At 41.4% G+C, this 6,839-nt stretch overlaps 1 long non-coding RNA gene across 1 annotated transcript in view; it reads left to right on the plus strand.

Annotated features, from left to right (window-relative positions):
* The window catches only part of LOC107316130, a 6,201-nt gene extending 2,882 nt beyond the window's left edge, over nucleotides 1-3,319 (plus strand). Inside the window, exons 1-2 of the long non-coding RNA XR_001556173.2 lie at nucleotides 1-2,943; nucleotides 3,070-3,319. The exon at nucleotides 1-2,943 is cut by the window's left edge and continues 2,882 nt beyond it. This is a non-coding gene — a long non-coding RNA (uncharacterized LOC107316130). The remainder of the gene's footprint in view (nucleotides 2,944-3,069) is intronic.
* The last annotated feature ends 3,520 nt before the right edge of the window (nucleotides 3,320-6,839 follow it).

Here is a 6,839-nt window from a genome sequence, read left to right on the forward strand (position 1 = left end):
TTCACCTTTCAGACCCACAGCCATGGGTCCTGTGAGCACATTCCCTGCTTCTGTGGATTAAATGAGCTTTCCAGTTCTTGTCTGCACCCAGCTAAGTAATGTTGCTTCTTCCCAGAGCTGTGTGCCCTGTTTGCATGTATTTGCTTGTACATATTCCCTTTATTGATACTGCTTGCAGGAGTTTCAGTCAGGCATGTCTTCTGACACAGCAAAAAAAATACCCCCGGAATTTACCACACAACCAGAGGACTTGCTTATAAGCAAAACTAATATTTAACCTTTGTTTAGTAAAAACAGGTTTTTGACTTTGCTTTGTCTCATTTGATGCATTTATCTTTCAGTCCCCTTGTGACTTTAAGCTCTTTGCCCACACTCAAGCAAGTTTAATACAAGAGCTATCAGATGTTTCTGTAGGTTTCTGGAAAATAAGCAGTGAAGAAGAGAAGGGTCTCACTTGCGTCCCTACCAAGAGAAAGGCTGCAGCGTGACATCCACCCAAATTGGGCTCCACCTGAGAGGGAGAAATTGCAAATGCCTCTCTCCCCGGGAAGAGCTCACATCCCATTTAGATACTAGAGAATCCAACCCTGAGGAAACAGGGCCTCATTAGTGTCATTGCCCGAGGAACTACTTAATTAAAGGACAACAGAGTTGTGAACATTGTTATGTGGGCCTTTGTTCCTTACACCTGGTCATTTCCATTGATGTAAAATGCCATCTTTCTGATCTGGTAGCATTTGGCACCCACTTTAGACAAGTATTCCTGACCAACCAAGAAGGTGCAGAGCAGGGAAGGATCAGACCTTTATTACTTAGGTAATTACAGCCTCACCTAGCCATCAGGCAGAGGGTGTACACCACTATTAGCCAGTGCTCCCACAAAGAGAACAAAGGCGGCTGGGAAGTGGGAGCCACCCAGGGAGCATCCCTGTGTCCAGCTACAACACTCTCAGGCGACAGACATGCTGGGAGGTCATGACCACAAGCTCTCGCATCTCTGAGTCTCCTGGTTTTAATCCAGCTTGACATAGCACTACTGGTGAAGGCCATGAGATGGGGAGACTGAAACAAGAAATGGCACCATAACCGACAAAATCAGCTCTGAGTTAAAATGCTAAAGGACGTAGGGGGGAAGCTATCAAAGCCTGTCACAGCAACTAGCCTAATTCTGTTTCCAAAAATCACTGTTGAGTTCTTTTGAAAATTTTATCCTAGATGCTTGGCTCAAAGACCTTAACCAGTGATTTTTCTTTTTTTTTTCCTGCTATCTGTTGTACAAAAGCTAAATATAACCCCATGTTATTGAACAAAATCCTAACAAACCCCCTGTTGCAGGTCTCAAAAAAATCTTTACTCAGGAAATTGAATTATTGGAAACCAGCATCTAAAGTGTCCTTTGGTTTCAGATGCTTCTTTGTATTGTGTACACAGTTTGGCATACAGAAAGATGTTATTTCCAACAGCAAATGTTTGCCTTCTGTTCTTTTTAAGTTCTCCTATTTGGCTTTTGTTCTCCTGCCCTCAGAAAACCAGGGCCTGAGTGTCTTCAGATGGGTAGCTGAAATTCCTTTTGAAAATGTGGATTAGTTTGTTTTATCCATACAACTATGTGCATATGTGTGTCTACTGTTTGTCTGAAGAAAGTCTTAATGACTTTTCCATTGATTGACTGTGGGACCACAAGCAAGTCATAAAGCTAGCGTGTGCCTCAGTTTACCCTCTGCAGCTTCATTAATGCTAACCTGCCTCACGAGGTGCTGTAGTGTTTAATATATTGTGTGCTCTGTAATTCTTGGATTATGTAAGTGAAAAGCATCTATTTGATGTATATGCAAATGCCACAGTATAATAGGTAGGAGGGTCATTTGGGTGTAAGTGTAATACAGGCGCTGGCAAAGGGCAAAAGGGATTCCATTGTATTGACTTATTTTTAAAGAGCTTTTTATTTACTGAAATGCTCTGGACACCCAGAAAGAGAGACATTCCTCACTAAGCATGTCTGCCGTTTCATCTGTCTTGAAGCGCTTTGATAAATGGATTGAAACTTGTCGGCTTTTCCTGTAGTTTCTGAGACTCCCTCTGGAAACCCTGTTGAAATGTTATTATGGTAACTTCTCAGAGCGCTACTTAATGAATCGTAACAGATATCCCTGCGAGTCCCACAGAAGCCTGGCAGAAGCAAGGCCCTGCACACAGACAGGCTGGAAGCCTTGCGTTCCCCACCATTCACAGCCTGCCCTCACCACAGAGATTGCTGCCCGCCCAACCTGAGTCATTAGAGGACATCTGCTGAGGAGGTTGGAATGCCTGACCTGCACACAAATGTGTGGAGTTGCCATGCAGTTTGTGGGTGGAAGTCAACCATCTTAGCGTCACCTTGGAACCCAGTACTTTACTCACTCTATCACATCACACAGTGGGGCAACGAAGTACCATGGTGACTTTTTATTTCCTACTTCCATAAGACTCTTGCTCCTTCTCTGCTCTTCCTGAAGCAGGGGTGTGAGGCTGGTGATATGGATAGGTGAGTTGGGTAGCTTGGGCATGGTGTAGTGCACTCAAACATCTCTGTCCCAGTGTAGCAGTCACTTGAGAGTTTCAGTGTTTTGTTTTGATCTTCTCATTGGTTTTCACTGTATTGCTGCTTAGTCTGGTGTTTGTTGTTTTTTTTTAAGCATATGAACTATTTAAGCTATTACTACTCAAGTAGCCGTGAAGTGATAAGTGAGTTAAGGCCCAACTCCACGTAATTACCAGCTGTGCCCCTTTCCCTGCCAGGTGCTGCTGGCACACGCAGCAGGTACCACTGGTCATCTGCAGCTACCTTCCTCTTTCCTCCAGGAGCAAACTTGGGTTCTTTAGAGTGAAATATTCAGGAAGAGAGGAGAGAAATTTTGAAGGAGCTCCCACTAAGTTTGGCGTTGGATCAACACTGCAAAGCAGGTGGGTATAAGTCAACTTTCCATGGGGAGGTGACTCCATTACCCTCAGTATGCTGAATCCATGTTTGATTTAAGCAGCCTTTCATTTCACTTTTTATTATATTTTTGCATATTAAAATGTGTATAGGCAGCCAGAAGAGAGCAGCATCTACACAATACTCGACACAATGAGGAGGATTAGGAATCTGGCTCAGTTCTTTGGGACCTGGACTGGGGTGTGGGGGTGCTAAACTGTCCTTTCTTTAAACTTTGTTTTAAAAGTACGTGTAATTTTTCCATTTTTGTGGATCCTTGCTAAAATATCATCTATGTTCAATACTGATTTGTGATCTGAGTTGATGGGATCAAAAAGGTAAATAAAACCAAGGTTACCTTGATCTTTTTGCTGAACAGTTCTTTGGTTTTAACATTTATTCACTCTTCTCAATCTACCAGAACATATCAGTGTGAATACCTAGGTACAATGATGCCAAAATATATTGTTTTTTGCAGAATAATGAGTCATGATTTGGGATTTATTTTTTTTGCATCTTAGCTAGCTCTTGCATGAAATTCCTCCAGTACTCTCATTCACACTAGGAATGCTCTGAAAACCAGAAGTACTGAAGTCATCTCTGTTTATTCCTCCCAAAGTTGAAATCGCCCATGTTCTCTTGTCTCTCCTGAGATCCTGGAGGAAACTGTGCATACACACATTGATGTATCTTTGGTGCATTCCACGCAATCCAGTGAAATTATAACAGAAATATGAATTAAGCCCCCATCAAGTGTGTGCACTGTGCTGTTTGCACGGTGTATGCATGCACATGCCCCAGCCAACACTGATTTAAATGTCAGAAAAAGCCATTCAAGACTACGCTGTGTAATTCACTTTATGGCTGCACGCTCTATGCATTCCTAGAAAACAAATGGGTCATTCTGTCACTGTTCCCACTTTACGAAAATACTTGGCATTGGTTTAGTTGTTTTTAATATTGACAGGCTTGATATCTCAGTAGTTGCTGTGATTGCCGTGTGTCATAGACATTAGAAGGAAGCCTGGCTTTTGGCTCTGAATCTACCTGCTTCTAAGGGAATGTTTTTAAATTTTCTTTTTAAGGTGCTTCTTCATGCCCCAGCTAAACTTTCCCCAGATTATATGTTAGCTATGATAGCTGTTCTACAGTTAGATTTTAATCAGCCTTAGTACACAGCAATGTTAAACACTGAAAGAGCTACTAATTAATCGCCTTTCTGTGTGTAACAGAGAGATAAATATCCATCCCAGAGGAATTGTGATTTCATGGTTTCTAATGATGGTTAGATTACATTATCTGGATCACTTAGGCTGTGGGTGTCATAAAAAATGCTCAAAGTCATTTATATTCAGTTTAATTTTTTTTTTTAACTCTGTAAGCCTGAGAAAATAATGTGGTGTTAGCAAGTCTGTTTCATATTTTAGTTAAATATACCTTTGTTGCACTGACTGAATGGATTCAGATGACAGTGACAAACTCAGTTCTTTTCTATTTATTTAACATGCACCCTCAGCAATCAAATTAACAACATACAAATTTTCATCAGGCTCCTGCAGAAGAGTCTGTTGGGTTCTGCAGCATTGTTAAGCTTTGGGGACACATTTTTGGGTGGCCATTTGAGATGAAATTGCTCATTTTTGTATCATTCTGTAAGGTCTCAGTTGTCTGCCTTGAACCAAGCGTTAAGTGGACTTTTGGGTTTAATTGGGATGAATCACAAATAAAACACAGTGATCCAACAACTCTTTCAGCAGTATGCTCCCCTTTCTTTCCCGTCTCCAGTCCTAATGGATTGGAGTCTGCACACAACTGCTGCACATGCATATATATGTCTGTGACACACTTAAATCTGGTAGCTGCAAAACGTTAAAAAAAATCCTACTCCAAGTGTGTAATAGCTAATAGTTGCATATTTTGAAGTTATACTCATTCATATTTAAAAGGCTGAGGCTCCTTTGAACTGCTGTGTTGGAGGGGGAAGTTAATTGTTTCTGAATGAGGATGATACTCCCTTTCCATATCAATTACGTGCACTGCTCCAAATTATCAATAATGCTCATTTCCAATCTCCAGCGTTTGCAGTTTTGCAGTGGAGGAGTGCTCTCACAGAGGCTGCCTGGCTGCAGCTCTGCAGCCCCTGCCTGTGCCCACTGAATACCCAGGGATGGAAGCAGCCCCTGAGGAGCAAGGTGAGATACAGAAATGAGATAGATTTCCAAGGGAGGGTTTGTCATCAGTTAGCTAAAATCGCTTCTGAAGTTTTGCCGGCAACTGTTTTACGTGTCTGACTTGGTGACTAAGGAACTGTACTATCTTAATAGAGAACTCCAGAACTTCAGAAGGTTTTCTTCTTGTTTGAATGCACAGCACAATGAATTTGTACCCACAGAGCATTCACCACTTACATTTCAAAACCTACAGCACACTAAACGTGAAACTTTTGTTCAAATTTCAAGGATTTTGATAGCCCAAGTGAATAGACACTGCCTATTGATTTTTCCCTTACAATGACTCTTGGATAACCTATTTTCTCATTTATTTTTAACGACAGCTCATGAGATTTTACAGCAATTCTGCCCAACCTCCTAATATCAAAATCCCTCCTTGACCCTGAAAATTGTAATTCTGCTATAGATCACAGCTGCTGAATATTACCTTTTACTAAGCTGGTTAAATAAAATATGTCCAAATCACTAGATCCCACAGGCCATGACTGCAATTCTAATTATGCAGGGTCTGTATTTCTGCTCTGCCGTACAGCAAAGCGCAGCTCTCTCTGAGTCCACACCAAAGTGTGGGAATCCAGAATATTGGTTCTAGTTTTGAATTTAAAAAAAAGAAAAAGAAAAAAAAAAAGTTACATCTCTCTTCAGTGATTTTCCTGTAAAACTTTTACAAGGGAACCAAATGCTTTTGAAGTGTTCTATACAATAAAATGCTGTGTAAGTCTGGAGGACAGGAGCATGTGGTGAGAAATTTCTTGTGTCTGGGGGATGGGTGTATTTGATGTGAACCCATTTCAAAATCAGAAAAAAAAAGTCTCGCACGACTCTTATGCTGCATATTCTACACAATGGGTTGGGAAGCCAATATAAGGAGACTAATTCTGGCCATTAAACGTATCCTTTCCCCTCCCACTGCTTATTCAAAGAGTGATCACATGCTCCCTGCTGCATGTTATGCCATTATAGAATATAGATACAGAAGAAACCTATTAGATTAGCTGCTCCACCTACTGATGTGGGATTGTTCCCTGGAGAACTTTTTTCATCAGTGGATCACAGCATAACTTTGTGGGCACGCTGTGCCAAGACCGTCTTGGTTTTGTTCTGCTTTTTCCCCCATCCTTTCCCTCTGGTGCCAAGAGAGCTGCTGGGAGTGTGGTTGGTAAGGAGAAAATGGGATTCTTTAGTTTTGTGGTCACATGGGTGTTTCAGATTCTTGAGCGTGTACATATTTATGTGAACACTTAATCTCTGTACTTCTTTAATTAGCGCCCAAGTTCAGAGAACTAGATGGGGATGAGGGTGGAGGGAGTGCCTTATTCAACTTAGTTTGCTGTATGACTTTCTGGAGCCCAATGATCTTTTATAGAAAATTGCCTCCACAGTTTGCCCTGATTCTGCAGTATCCTCTGATCTGGTTTCCATTTTGCCTTCTGCATTCACTCATTTGTGAGCAGATAGAGTCAGTTTTAATTGCTTGTCAGCCAGTGGAGGCAGCTTGGCATTTTTCTGCTTTTCTTAACAGAAAGTTGATCAAAATTTGATTTGTTATTCTAGGGCAGCCTTCTAGGTTAGGGTTAGGGTCAAGATTAGGGTTAGAGTTTTATTAGCTCCCATGTAACTCTGAGCTTGGCATTCTGCACAGTTATGCCCAC

This window comes from Coturnix japonica, chromosome 6 (genome assembly GCF_001577835.2).
Source record: "Coturnix japonica isolate 7356 chromosome 6, Coturnix japonica 2.1, whole genome shotgun sequence".
Taxonomy (NCBI): Eukaryota; Metazoa; Chordata; class Aves; order Galliformes; family Phasianidae; genus Coturnix; species Coturnix japonica.